The following is a 14,573-nucleotide window of genomic DNA, read 5'->3' as shown; positions in this document are numbered from 1 at the left end:
AACAAAGAACTCCATGGACAAGTAACAGATTGCTGATAGATTAGGAGCCATTGCTAGAATGCCTTTGAACTGACAAGGACTTGCCATCTATAAAATGTGTATAACAAACTCTTGAAAATTAACAACAATAAAAAAGAACTCCTAGGTAACAAACCTACTAACCTGGAAAAATGAGAAAGAGCGAGAAACACCAGACACAAGTGGGGACCCTTGGCCAGGGGTGGGATTGAAGACCAGTGTGGCCAGCCTGGAGAGAGGCATGGCCCCATCTCCACGGTTAGGTGTGTACATCATGTAGGACCTATGGGTTCTGCTCCTGGCCCATAACAGAACCAGTACCAGGAAGCCCATGCCAGTGTTAACTTGTCGGAAGCCTCAGAGAAGCCTGAGTGTCTATCGCTGAGGGAACAGATTAGGTTAATTTACGGCCATCCTACATAGAGGACTCCAACTGTCAGAAACGAAAGACTAGATGTACACACGGCAATACGAGCTGGACACACGGACACAAAGCAACGTGCAGCCAGACATATGGACACAGCCACTCGGAGCTGGACACAAGGACACACAGCAATGTGGAGGAACTCAGAACACAGTGCTGAGAGGAAAAAAGGGAGAAACCGAAAATGATCCATTACACAAATTTAAATTACTACTGCACACAAAATAACAATATACGGTACATTTTACATGAACACATGAAAACAAAAAACCCAATGCAGATGAGATAGAACTGTCAATAGGATGGGATGGTAGACGGGAAGGGAAGAAGAGGATAAAAGGAATCAAAGGATAGATGTAAAAAAGAGGGGGCCTTGCAAAGATGGTAATAAGAGCTTCGCCAGGAAACGAGGAGTCTAACTAACCCGAGCATTTGCCCCTGAGGTCTGAACACGACACTCAAGCTCTTACTGAATGCCTGGACATACCTGCCCAGGAGCAGCAGGGACCAGAATGAATCCCTGACCCTCCCAGGCCTGCATCTACATCTCAGCCCTGCCGCTGACAGTGTTTCTCCTCCCTAAAGACTCAGTGTCCTTGTCTGTCTGAAGATTGAATGGCTGCACAGGCGCTGGAGCCCACCAGGACCTCTGCACGCCCCTGAGCATTTCAGGTAAGCTGGCAGGGTGAGGAGCAGATATGCCCCCAAGGGACACTGCCTGCACCACGCCTGCAATAGCAAGAGCCCGCTAAGGACTGCAGGCTTTGCCCACTGGTGGGCATGGCAAGTCCACCTGCATTCCCTTCTGTAAAACAGGGAAAATGAGCCTCAATAACAACCTGTTACTGTTCTTCTCTGGGGCACCAGCAGCGTGCCTGGTGAAAAGAGTTCTTGAAAACCGATGTCTACCAGAAACAAGCGGCAAACATCACCCTCAAAGAAGAAACGGACACACATCCCCCACAGAAGACGTTAGTATAACAAAATGCCCACTGGCAATGCCGCTGCTGGGCATCGTCCTGGAGATGCCAGCAAATGCAGTGAAGTACGGAAAAAGGTCACAAGAAACGACAGAAAGGAGAAACTGTCACTAGTTACAGCTGTTATGGTTGCTTCTTCCTAGAAAATCCAAGGAAATCAAAACAAACAAAGTATTAAAATCAACACTTACTAATATGATGGTCAAAAACAAAATAAACACACTTAAATTAGTGACTTTCCTGTACACTAGTAACAACTGAACAGGAAAGTTAATCCCATTCAAAAGAGAAATAAACCTAGATATAAATATATAATAAACACGTGTCATCTACAAGAAGACAAAACTAACGGTCTGATGGACATAACAGTATACTGTATTTGAAATACGCACCATGTGTCTGCGTGGGAGATTCAATACCTTAAAAATATCAATTCTGGATCAGCACCCATAGCACTGTTGTGAGGGCGCCAGCCACATACACCAAAGGTGGTGAGTTCGAACCTGACCCGGGACAGCTAAACAACAATGGCAGCTGCAACAAAAAATAGCCAGGCATTGTGGTGGGTGCCTTTAGTCTCAGCTACTTGGGAGGCTGAGGCAAGAGAATCGCTTAAGCCCAAGAGTTTGAGGTTGCTGTGAGCTGTGACACCAATGCACTCTACTGAGGGCACTGTCAAAGTGAAACAAGTCTCTTCAACTTAATCTACAACTTCAATGCAATCTCCATCAAAGCAAAGACATAACTGTCACAGATTTGTCAAGCTGAATCTAAAATTCACCCCCCAAAAGAAATGTTTACCCAAGAAAATTTCTGAAAAGGAAGAAGGAAGAAGGCCGGCTTTTCTCTAACCACATCCAAATACACTTTAAAGTTCTAACAATCAAAACAGAGAAACGAGGAGATCGATGAAACAGAACAGAGTTCAGAAACACAACTATGCACATTGGGAATTTAGTGTAGGGTACCGGTAGCACTCAAGCCCAACAGGGAAAGGATTTAACATAAAATAATAAACGTGTTGGGACCCACTTTACACCATACACAAAAATAAACTCCAAAATCAATGTTAGAAGCAGTGCTAAGAAAAAACATTAGGACATAAAATCCACAAACAAAAACAAAAAGCTTAATATAACAGACTACATAAAAGCACAAAGTATCTGTATGGCAAAAGACAGATACCAGCACACCCGGTTAGTCTCCCGTGATATCACTCACTTTCAAGTCTCCTCTCAGCAGCCAGCGCTACGTGAGACCCTCTTGTTTACTTTCTCAGTCATCTATTCCCTCCTCTGCAATGTCAGCTCCACCGGGGTACGGCTCTTACCCACCTCGTTCACAGCCAAATCCCCCAGCCCCTGGCACACAGAGGATATCCAATGAGAGGCTGGGCATCTGAGAACCGCTATTTCAGAGGTGGAACCAGAGCTCAGCATCTGAATGTAACCACACAGATAAGGCCTGGCCCAGGGATCAGGGCACTGGGTGCTGGATCAAGCCCTGCCTCCTCCCCACTGGATGCCACTGTCAGGACCACAGTCTTTGTAGCCCCTGAGAGGGATGTTTCACCCCCTCTTGTTATACCCTGGGCATGCAGGAGTCGCCCCTTACTTGAATACTTCTGGTGATGGGTGGCTCACTTCCGCACAGTTCAGACTCACAACATTCTTTCTGTTATAGGACTTTTCTTTCCTCCCTAAACTTTTTCCTAGATTGCCTTACAAGCTTAGGAGACTACAATAGACTAACAGGAGAGGCGCCGGATCAGGATAACGGTAACAGCTGAAACACAACAAGTACCAGCAAAGAGCAAGGCACAGGCCTCACAGTTAAGAGTGATGCTGTTACTCCTGTTTTAGAGATGAGGTGGGGAATTAGAAGTCCCGAGCCTCAATTTCCCCTCTTCCCTCCCTGCCTCCAGGCCTCAGCTTCCCCATGTCTGTCACACGAGCAACTTGACGCAGCTGACTCTGAAGGTCAGGTCTGTGGCTCTGGCCATGGCCAGCCTGAGAGTCGGCTCTGCTGTCATGTAGGCTGAATGATACTCCATTCCTGCCCCTCCCTGAACAGATGCCAGGTTTCAGCTTGCCCCTGGCCGGCTTCCTGCCATTCTCTCCTGGTTGTCCCCACCCTAGCTTCCCTCTTTTTCAAACAAAGGTGCTCAGGAGCTGGGATCTTGATGCTGGGAGGGCCACTCACTTGCAGCAGAAGAAATGGGTACAGGGTCAAGCATGGCATTGCCAGGTACCATCCAAAACAGAGCAGAGCCACACAATGCCCAGTAAGATAAGCAGCCCTCGCCTGCCCCTTCTCACCCACCCCTCCATGACCCCACGCAGAGGCCGTCTCCTCCAGGTCTCCTTCCCCAGGTACCAGCCTTGTACAGTGTCAGCCCTGGGCCTCTTCTCATCCCTTCTACAACACATCCTGGCTGATCCCCTCATCTCTGAGCTTCCAGGGCCACCCTGACCTTGCCCTCACCTGACTTGTACACGTGCACACAGCTGCCTAAGGAACCAGCACTCAATGTCTCCCTGGCATTCCCATGGTCAAAATCTGTTCAGCTCCTGATTTTTCCCAAGCCACCCCCTCCCAGGTCTTCCCAGTGTCAACATGGTTAGGACCCTCCTGGGTCAATTCCTCCATACCCTGTCTTCCTTCTCCAATGTACCCCCCATGAGGCCACCTCCGAAGTGCTTCCCAACCCACCCGCCCTCCCCTCCCTCTGTCACCACCTCCTGGCCTTCCTGTCTCCCTTCTGTCCTCCTCCAACACATCACCCAAGTGGTGCCACTTATTGTCGGATCAGGCAGGAGATACACCCACTCCCCAAAGTTCTATTCTTAGGTACATGCTGAGGAGAAGCACACACCCTCCCTCCCAGCAATCTCTGGTGGCCTCCAAGTGCCTATCACAGGAGAAGGGTCCGTACCCCACTGCCTTGCCACCACGAGCACCAACACACGTGGATCACATGACAGTGAAGGGAAAAGACCGAGTCACAATATGCACAATGCCCTGCGCATGGAGTTCAGAAACAGAACACAGCAAGTCAAGATTGCTGAGGTGGTAAAACTCTAAAGAAAAGGAAGGAACTTACGATGTCGAGGTGGTGGTCACCGTGGAGCTGGGGGGCAGCGGGGGCCCCCAGTTCCTGTCTTCCTGCCTGAACTGTTCACACAAGCCCTGAATGCTCTTCCATTCCCCAAAACTCAGCACAACATAAACAGAACTGAAAAAGCGAGTCTGACTACGAAAGTCTAAGACAAAGAATAAGGCTTACAAGAGTCTTAAAAACAGGACCAGCCCAGTGAAACAGCTAGACACACAAGGGTAAATTATCATAATTCCGCCGAACAAGGTCCCTAATGTCACAGTCAATTCGCAGACACGGAAAGTGGAATGGCGGTCACCCGGGGCTGAGGGGGAGGACAGGGGTTAGTGTTTAATGGGGATAGAATTTCAGTTAAGAAGGATGAAAAGGTTTCATGGATGGAGGGTGGTGACAGCCGTGCATCAATGTGTATGTGCTGAACGTCACTGACTGGCACAACTAACAGTGGGAAATATCAAGTTATGCACTGCCGTGTAAAAACCTGTGACCAAGGTGCATGCCTGTAATCCTAGCACTCTAGGAGGCTGAGGTGGGTGGATGGCCTGAGCTCAGGAGTTCAAGATCAGACTGAGCAAGAGCAAGGCCCCATCTCTACTAAAAATAGAAAAGCTAGCTGGGCATAGTGGCAGGTACCTGTAGTCTCAGCTACCCGAGAAGCTGAGGCAAGAGAATGAGGAATTTTGAAGTTGCTGTGATGCAACTTCATGCCCCAGCACTCTACCCAGGGCAACAGAGTGAGACCCTGTCTCAAAAAAAATTTTTTTAATTGTTTGGAAAAAAGCTCAGGCTCCACAAATATCCTGTCCAAACAGATGGCCCCATCTTTTGTATTTACCTGGATTGAGTTGAAACACATTCTCCTTAGTAGAGTATCACAAGACAGAAAACCAAAGATCCAATGGACTCAATACTAATGTGAAGCCAGCACACAGTCTAACACACACCCACATAAGAGAAAAACTCAAGTTGGGGGGAGGAAGAACCAGGGAGGGAAGGGGGGAGGAATGGGTGCGCTCCCCCTTAATGGGCATTATGTAAGGGTGCATGGCACACCTTTTGGGTGCAGGACACAACTACGATAGGGCCTCTACCTAACAAACACAAATACCATAACCTAGTTGGTCGTACACTCACATTAACCTGAAAAGATATTGTGACCAGCATTTCCCCTTTCTAGAACGTAATCTGCGGGTAGACACCCTCGTGATCACAAACAAGAGTGTCCCAGCTGTGTGTTGCAGCCACATCTGTGACATCAAAGACCCAGAAACAACCTAATCCCAGTATAGGGCAGTGCCTGTCTGAAGCCTCATCTATCCAATCTCACACAGGTGTTAAAAACAGCAAGCCCTGGGCGCACTTACATGAAACAACATCTGTGTGTGTTGGGGAGAATATTTTTTTAAAGATCAATGCAAAATATAGTGTATGCACTAACTATCCCTGGTCTTTCTAGAGGCATACAGGGACATGCATGGAGCACTTCTGGAAAGATCCTCAAGACACTGATAAGAGTGCGTGTCTCGGGGAGGGAGGAAGGAAGCGGACACAGCACCGTTGACCCATTTTGTATTTGGTATTTGTTTCTGCCCATAGGCAGGTATCACCCATTCAAGAAAAGTTCTGTTATAAAAAGGTTATGAGATTCCGGCGATTCTAACCTCCTTTGATCACAGGACAATGGGTGCCTGGAAAAATCCAGCCCAGAGGTCATGACCCCCCTAGAGAGTCCCCATTCCCTGACATGAAAGCCCTAAAGAATTCTGGCTTTGGAAATGCTGCAGAGAAACCTCTGTGCTCTACCTGGCGGGAGGGTGATGATGGGGCCGCTCCTCTTGAGCCCTGTTTGGACAGGATGTTTGTGGGGCCTGAGCAAACAGCCCAGAGAATGCTGCAGCCCCGGGTGCTCCCCTGGGGAGTGTGGGGGAGGGCGACCCACGGCCCTGGGAAGGCGTCCTGAATCTGTTTATGAGGACTGGAAAGTGGAGGAACAGGAAGGGCTCCGCAGCCTGGCTCTGCCTTCCTACCCCAGGATCACAGATAGGGCAGGAGCAGCTGAGTCCCCCCCACTTCAGCCCCTGAGAGAAGCCTCCCCACCAACACCCCACAAGGAGCAGCCAAGGCAGCCACAGCCACTGCTGAGCCTGGCTCAAGGGAGGCGCCTGGCCACTCCTGACCTACCTACTGGGCCCACTGTACACCCGCCACATCTTCCCTCGGCTCTAGGAGGGTCCTATCAGCAACCGTGGCAGCAGATAGAGGAGACACAGCCACCCCCACACACCACACGCACTGATCAGAGGCAGCGCAGGGCTCTGCCCCACCATGAGCTGAGTGCAGGCTCCTGAGCAGAGCTTCCGAGGAAGGAAAGAAGAAGGGGCAGCAGGGGAGGGGAACCATTCAAATCCCCCAGTCTGCATTGGTTCTTCCAAGGAAAGTAGGCCCTCCCTGCTACACCTCCAGCCCCGTCTCTAAGCCCCCTGTCATAGTGGGGTCTCACCTGCACCCTGCCCTGCACAGGACCTAGAGCTGAGGGGCCTGGGCTCTGGGGTCACCCTGACTCCTCTGCTGAGCACTACCTGGAACCCAGCCTGACTGGGACACCCCGCCCCCAGATGAGAGCCTTTGCCTGGGCCCGAGCTGGGGATTAGGACAACCCCTCCCACCAGTGCCTGAAGAGCCAGGATTGCTTTGGTAACGACCACCACCCAGAAAACAGAGTGATGTACCCAAGGTCACCCAGGCTCTCAACAGCAGCTTACTTTGTGAGGGGCCCCCACTCCCAAAACAGGAGCCAGGAGCCCCCAAGTTGCAGGTCTGAGCCTAGGAATGGTGAGAAGTGGGGTCTGAGTGGGGAGAGAAACAGATCACATCTCGGAGAACTTAGACTCAACTAAGTTAGACTTACTTAGACTCTGCCCCATGCCACCCCCAGCAGGCCCAGGCGAGTTACAGTCTGGACAACAGTTCAGGGACCACATTATCTGAACACAGCCCCCAAACACCCAAGGAGGGTGGGTTTCACTTAGCCTGCCGGCACCCCACACACCCACCTGGGGCTTACAAGTTTTCTAAAGTCTTCCAAAACTGTATGACCTTCGTGGAAAAAATACAATGGCTCCAAAATCCAAAAAGACAACCACCAAAAAGAAATGGAAAAATATTCACTTAAAGGTCTATAAATTTTAGGAGAGACGAGCTTGTCAATGGCAGCTCAGCCCCAGTCCAAGATGAAAGTAAGCTGAGTGTTAACAGCTCACACATCGGAAGGCAGAGGGAGTGGGGGCACGGTGGGTTGAAACTGGGATGCTTCTGAGGTTGCCAGTCCTTACAGTGGTTGTGATGAGACTTTCAAATATGTTGTCCCGCTTAATTCTCCCAACAGCTCTACAGGTTAGGGATAATTATCACCCTCCAACCTGAACCAAGATTAGAAGGCAGCTCTGCTTAGACCCAAGGCCCAGACTGGTATCTGCCTGAAACTGGCTTGGAAATACTCCCAATGTGAAGCCACACCCGGTTAAGGTGACATGTATAGGACTTCCCGTGAGGATCCAACACTCCAGAGGTGGCTGTTCAACTCAAGTTGAAATCTGCATAACTGCAAAAACAGCCACAGCTCCTTGCAGCGCCTCAAATTGAGAGGCACAATATTTTGTGATTTTTAGTGCAGACCTCTGACCTATTAGATCACCTAGCTACTTGATGTTTTTTGATACTATTGCAGATTGTATGACTTGAACACTTTATTTTGTGTCGGGAGACCATCCAGTACCAGCCAGCCCCCAGCCAGGCCACCAGCAGACGACACACGAGCGATTGCACCCAGCTGATGTCAGCCCAGCCCAGCTGCCAACTCACAGAATTGTAAGGTAAATAAATGGTTGCAAAAGTAAACTAATACGAGCCACAAATAATCAGAAGACAAATGTGCCAATAATTATAAATTGGGAGTTGTTACATAAAACTCCAGACCCCAGGCTTCTTTTAGAAAATTCAAACTTGTGGGTCACACTGGGCCTCCACAGCCCCAGAGTAACAATGGGAGATGGGCAGCGGCCCCTACCATGTTCAAAGTATGGGGGTCTGGTCCCCACAGTCCCCACCAACCCAGTGGGTCCTCCCTAAGAACGATTTCACCTTGCAGGCACCTGGGTTTGCTTCCCCGCCAAGTGCATTCCAAAGGTGGCTGTCAGTCTGCAGAGTCACAGCAGGTACCCCCACCCTGGGGAGGATCTTCACCTTTCTGTTCCCACTGAACCCCTGGCACCCAGCAAAGCCTGGTTCAAACTATGTAGCCCATAAATGTGTCAGAACGGGTGCACAGGGCAGGCAGGAGTGTATGGCCGGAAGCCAGACAACTTCAATCTCTCTCAGGTTCTGGGGCCTCTGTGCCCAGGCAGGTTTGCTCCCTGCAGCCAGACTGAGAGGATGCTCCTCTGGCAGCATCTCCCACCCTTCAGCACAGGATCCCAGAGAATCCCTGCTTCCCTAACACTGTGCCAGAAAGGAAGCCTGGGGCTGGAGGCAGGCACAGAGCTCAAGGTCTGCCAGCCTGGCTTTACCCCTCAAATGCCAGTTACCCAGAGCAGCCCTGAAACCCTGGTCTGCCAACAACAGGTAAATATCTATTCACACCCAGCAACGGGGCACACTTAGGGAGGCAGAAATGCCAGGTGCTAAGGCACAGTTGATGGTTGGCAAACATCCCGGTTTCATTGACTTCAGGGACCTTGGACAATACATTTAACATCCTTGGGCCTCAGTTGCCTCATCTATAAAGTGGGCATATGACTGCACCATCCTCTGCCCCCACCAAGAGCGGTGTCATGAGGCTTAATGGACCCACACACAGCCAGGGCTGAACACGGCACCTGGCAGATAATACATGCACCACTGACACCTAACCCGGTCAGGGTGAGGAGGAAGAGGCCCCAGGGTATGGGCTCAGTGGAGGAGTGTGGCCCTTCCATCCCTGGATGTGGCCTCACTGACAGGCTGTATGGCCGAAGGAGAGGCTAGGGTGTGTGCTGATGCACTTGGTGGGGGCCGAATCGAGAACATAGTGTGGGGAGGAAACAGTCAGTGAGGAACACTCTGTACACATCTGGAGGCAGCTGGAATGACACACCACGGGAGTGGGGAGCAGGCGTGAGCAGCCACTGAACACCCCCCACCCAATCTCACCAGGCCCGGCCCCTCTGCTCTTTCTCTGGAGAGGACAGCTTCTGGCTGCTAAAAAAGACACACATCTGTTCACTTAAACAAAAACACAAATCCGTTCCCCCCCATGGCACCCCCAGAGTGCAGTGACCCTCTGGCAGAGGAAAGAAGAGCCCACATGGCCCTGAGCGGCCGCTCTGCGCTGGCTGACATTATCCTGCCTACTCCTCTCAGCAACCCTGAGATTACTCCCCTCATCTGACAGACGTAAACACTGACCCTCAGGGTGATTCACTTCCCTGTGGTCACACAGCCAGGAGCAGCAGAGGCTAGGATTCACTCTCTGAGGGTCAAGGCTCACCTTCAGTATGACTCCAGTCCCAAGCCCACTTTCCCAGAGTAGAGACCCACGGGTGGGTCTGACCTCAGGCAGAAGCTTCTGCTCAAAGACCCCGATGCCGCAGGACCCAGAGGCCCCACAAGCCTGGCCCAGCCTAAAGGAGGTGCTGGTAGGCAGAGGGGCCAACACTGCCCTCAGGGAGGCCACAGCACAGAGCCTAAACTTCAGTTCACACAGTCATCCAAGATCCTGGAAGGCTCAGGGCTTAGGCGGCCATGGCCCCCAGAAGTTATTCAGCCTCAGGAGAGCAGCAGCCTCAGCCCGGGTGTGTGAACAGGATGCATCCCAGAGCTCAGAGGCCATCTCCCAGCAGAGCCCTCAGGGAGAGGTGCAGCCCCACTATGTGACAGATCCCAATACCCAGTGCCTGAGATAGGCTTTCTTCCACTAGAGGGTGCTGTTCTTGGAAGGAGCTGTGAGCACTGTCTTTTTACAGATGAGAAAATAAGGCCTAATGCAATTAGGCAATTTGCCTAATGCCACACAGCCAGCAAGGGGCACAGCCAGGCTCCAAGCTGAAGAACTTTGTATCAGGAGCCAAGTAAGAAATCCAGCGATGTTTTATGCATCCACAGATCTGAGATCAGAGCTAGGCCCAATAATTACACTCATCCTGAGCCACATCCAGGCAGAGGTCCCTGTGGGAAGGGACTCATGGCCGCTCAGACCCAAACACCCACCACAAACCTAGTAATGTAATTCCTCACTCACTGTATTTTGGTGCCTTTGGTCCACCAGGCACAGATGACTCAGACCAAGGCACCCACTTTCCTGCTAATGCCCTTCAACAATGGTCGTTATCACACACTATCCTTTAGAACTTTCATTAAGCCTACCCACAATGGACTGTTAAAAGAATGTCTTCAAAAATTGCTAGGAGGCAAATGGTCTGCTAAGTAGACCAAATTCCTGCCACAAATTCTAATTTGATTAATCTCTAGGCCCTCAGGCATGCAGACCTCCATACCAATTTTCTACAGGCCCCCAGCCCTGCCTTTATCAGCCACTTGTGACAAGTCCACCTCCTTCCATGTTCAGGAAGACAAAACACACATCACCCATCACCTCTTGGGATGAAAGTTCTTTCATTACAATTTTTCACTCAACTCACTAATGACTTACCATTGGCAACCAGATAGGGAAGGATGTGAAATAGGACCCATTCAAAACAGAGTGTCCACCAGACCAGATGCCCATGCTATTGTGAGATCGCACTTATTCAGACTGTGTCAGGCCAGAAGCTGCCCCATCCCCCGTTCTCATATTTTACTTGGGGTACAAGTAAGGCTGGTTACTAATTTCCTTATTTATTTATTTATTTGCAGTTTTTGGCCGGGGCTGGGTTTGAACCCACCACCTCCAGCATATGGGGCTGGCACCCTACTCTTTTGAGCCACAGGTGCTGCACTAATTTCCTCTTTTAAATCACTCTTGGAGATGGAAATAATTGTCCCAGGACTTACAAGTAGCACCATATGGATCACCAAGAGAGGAAAGGAAAATCCATACTTAGTGTTTACTTGTGACATCCAGTCATTATTTAAGGAGCCCAGGGATCTTCCCGGAAGAGGCAACTCAAAGGCTATAGGATGGATGGATGGATGGGCCAACAGGCAGTTCAACCACAAATAAATGTCCACATGGCACCTCCCACAGCAAAGTATCAATATTCTCTTTGGTTGGGGCTTATTTGCTGCTTTATGTGCCCTTTGGATCGTGGAGCTAGCACTACAATCCCTAGGGCCTGACCCTGACCACGGATTCTTGCTGGAACCAGATGGAATTAGAAATTGTACACTTGAGGGAGGACAAAGCCCTTGCTGGAAGGAAGGCACTCCTTGAGGGGCTACACCCAGCCTGCCATGCAGCCTGGGTCCTCCACCAGGGATGGTTGTCTTGGAAACAACACCCATGCCACACGAGTAGCCCAGTACTGCTGAGCCTACACTTACAATGGAGACATGGCCCACAGGATGTCCCTCTTTCATACCAGGCTGGCTAAATTCCTTACATACTAGTGATCCTGCAAACATTCTTATGCTGCAAAGCCTAGATTGCAAGAAAAATCTAAACAAGCTCACCTTGACCCAGGGATACGCTTGTACACAAATGAGCTGCTAGCTACGGGTGGGACTGCAGCTCAGCAGATCCAGAGGGAACACAGCCCCACAGATCCCGAGGAGATATCAGACATCCATAAAACCAGCAAGAGGGCTAAAAAATGTAAAGTCATACTCCAGACGGCATCAGAAATACAGGGGCCGGGCTCCCTGGGGGCCACAACTCCTTCTAGCTTGGACAGCTGCCTAGGAGGGACACCCACCACCTGGCTGGAGTCTCAAAACACACCTCCGATGCATCATCCCCACCCAAGACAACCTGGGCAACTCCACTCCTATGATTAGACCCTTGGCCTCCAAGGTGTCCAGCAAGACGAGACACGGGTAACTAACAAACCCTGGAGGATCTGGCTGCAGAACTCAAAACCTGCCCCTCTGAGCTCCCTGATGACCTTTAAAATGGCACTTTGCTGAACTCATGCTTCGTTTCCCCAAATTCCCTGGCTTACCTGCTGTTTGCAACACTGTATCAGTCAGCTTTATGACACCTGCCAGGCCACTCCCCACTGCCATTATAGTGTCTGACCAGCTAAGAGTGTGTGCTTACCCAGAACCTCACTGGAGCTAACTTAGCCATTCCCTGTCTGACCACACCAACCCCATGGAGCCGGGCTGACTCCTGTGTCCTCTCGGGCTGGAGCCATTTCGATTTTTGTTGAAATAGTTAGTCTCTCACCACCACCCCTCCACCTACCACATCCTTCTCCACTCCATTTCTCTCCTCCACCCAGAACACATCCTTCCTTCCCCCACCACACCACTTTTCTCCCAACCATCTCCAACCAGGCAAATGCCACCCCCACCTTCTGCCTATGCCATCCACTGATAAATGGGCCGAGACTGGAGCCCAGGCCATGAGACACAGGCAAGGCTGGGCCTGCCATGCTCCCTGTCTAGACTTCACCTGGTCTGCCGGCCTAACCCACCAACAGACTTAACTCCACCCATTTTAATTACTACACCCCTTCCCCATGCTTCTCTGTGCCTGGACACCCCACTAGCATTCCATCTGCATCATTCTTCCTCCAATGGCTCTGGGGTGGCCTTTGGGACCACCCTGGTACCGTCACGTCCTGGCACGAATCACTTATGGCCCACATACCCACACAACCTGACTGCGTGGAACCATACAGATAAATCAGCCATGGACTAAAGTTCCTGACTTCACAGCCAAAAATCCAACTAAGCACTATGCCCTGGGAAGCACCTTTGGTTTTTACTGCGGGGTTACAAGTGGGGGCCTCAGTGAGTACACTTTCCACCTCCCCACAGGAGAAGCACCCAGCTGTCCTCCTGTTCCCTGGGCCCACCTGCTCAGTCATTACCCCCTGGCAGAACGCCCCCTTCTCCCTTGGCTGGCCACATGCTCCCAGGTGAGGTGAGCCATCCTCGGACCCATACTCTTGGAATTGAGATTATTAGCCTCATTAGCAGAAACTTTCACAGGTACCACCACCCTAACAAAGGGACAGTGGCTCACACAGACCACCTCAAATCTCTCTGCCTCTAGCAGAGCACATAAACCTACCACAGCATGGCCTCAGCCCAGTGTAGCAATCTCATGAATTTCTGGTCCCAGTGGTATGAGACACTCACCCCACGCTAGATTATCTTTTGGCCTGGTGAGGAGGGCTCTATGCCATCTCAGAAACAACCTGCAGCATGTACAAAAATACCTCCGGCCAGATACAAAGAGATTTGAGAGCCTTGGCGAAACAGGTACACACCTTTCGCAACCTTACTGAAGTCTATAATAACATCCCCACACCAACTCCAGGCAAAAGGTTTGATCTGTTTACCAACGTACACCCCAAAAGCTGGGGACAATGGCTCTGAATCAGCTTTTAGGCCACAGTTTGTCTCTTCACTGGGGGATACATCATGCTAACATTAACAAAATGTCTCCTGAGATGTCTACAGAGATTCAGTCCCTGATCTTCAAGGCATGAGGCTGTTTTGAGTCCTACCAAACTGACACTCTAGAACAGGCGTCCTCAAACTACAGCCTGCGGGCCACATGTGGCCCACCTAGGACATTTATCCGGCCCGCCAGGTGTTTTTGATGCTGCTGCCTGTCCTACTTAGCAACCGACTCCTCCTGGGGCCCACAGTCCAGCCCTCCAATGGTCTGAGGGACAGTGAACTGGCCCTCTGTTTAAAAAGTTTGAGGACCCCTGCTCTAGAAAGTGTCAAAGTTCATAGCAAATCTGCTGCCTCAGCTATCTAACTTAGATGACCTGGCCCTCTGCTTGAGACCAGACAGCTCATTCCCCAAAGTCATACCTGGCCTCAAGACCAGCAGGTCTTTTTTTTTTTTTTTTTTTTTTGAGACAGAGCCTCAAGCTGTCTC

General features: G+C 50.6%; 1 protein-coding gene across 2 annotated transcripts in view; it reads right to left on the bottom strand.

The window, feature by feature from the left end:
• The window catches only part of FBLN2 (fibulin 2), a 52,555-nt gene that overhangs the window by 28,615 nt on the left and 9,367 nt on the right, over positions 1–14,573 (bottom strand). The window lies entirely within an intron of this gene.

The sequence above is a fragment of the Otolemur garnettii genome, unplaced genomic scaffold, assembly GCF_000181295.1.
Source record: "Otolemur garnettii isolate 467f Iridium unplaced genomic scaffold, OtoGar3 scaffold00101, whole genome shotgun sequence".
Lineage (NCBI taxonomy): Eukaryota > Metazoa > Chordata > Mammalia > Primates > Galagidae > Otolemur > Otolemur garnettii.
This window is presented reverse-complemented; position numbering and strand designations above follow the sequence as displayed.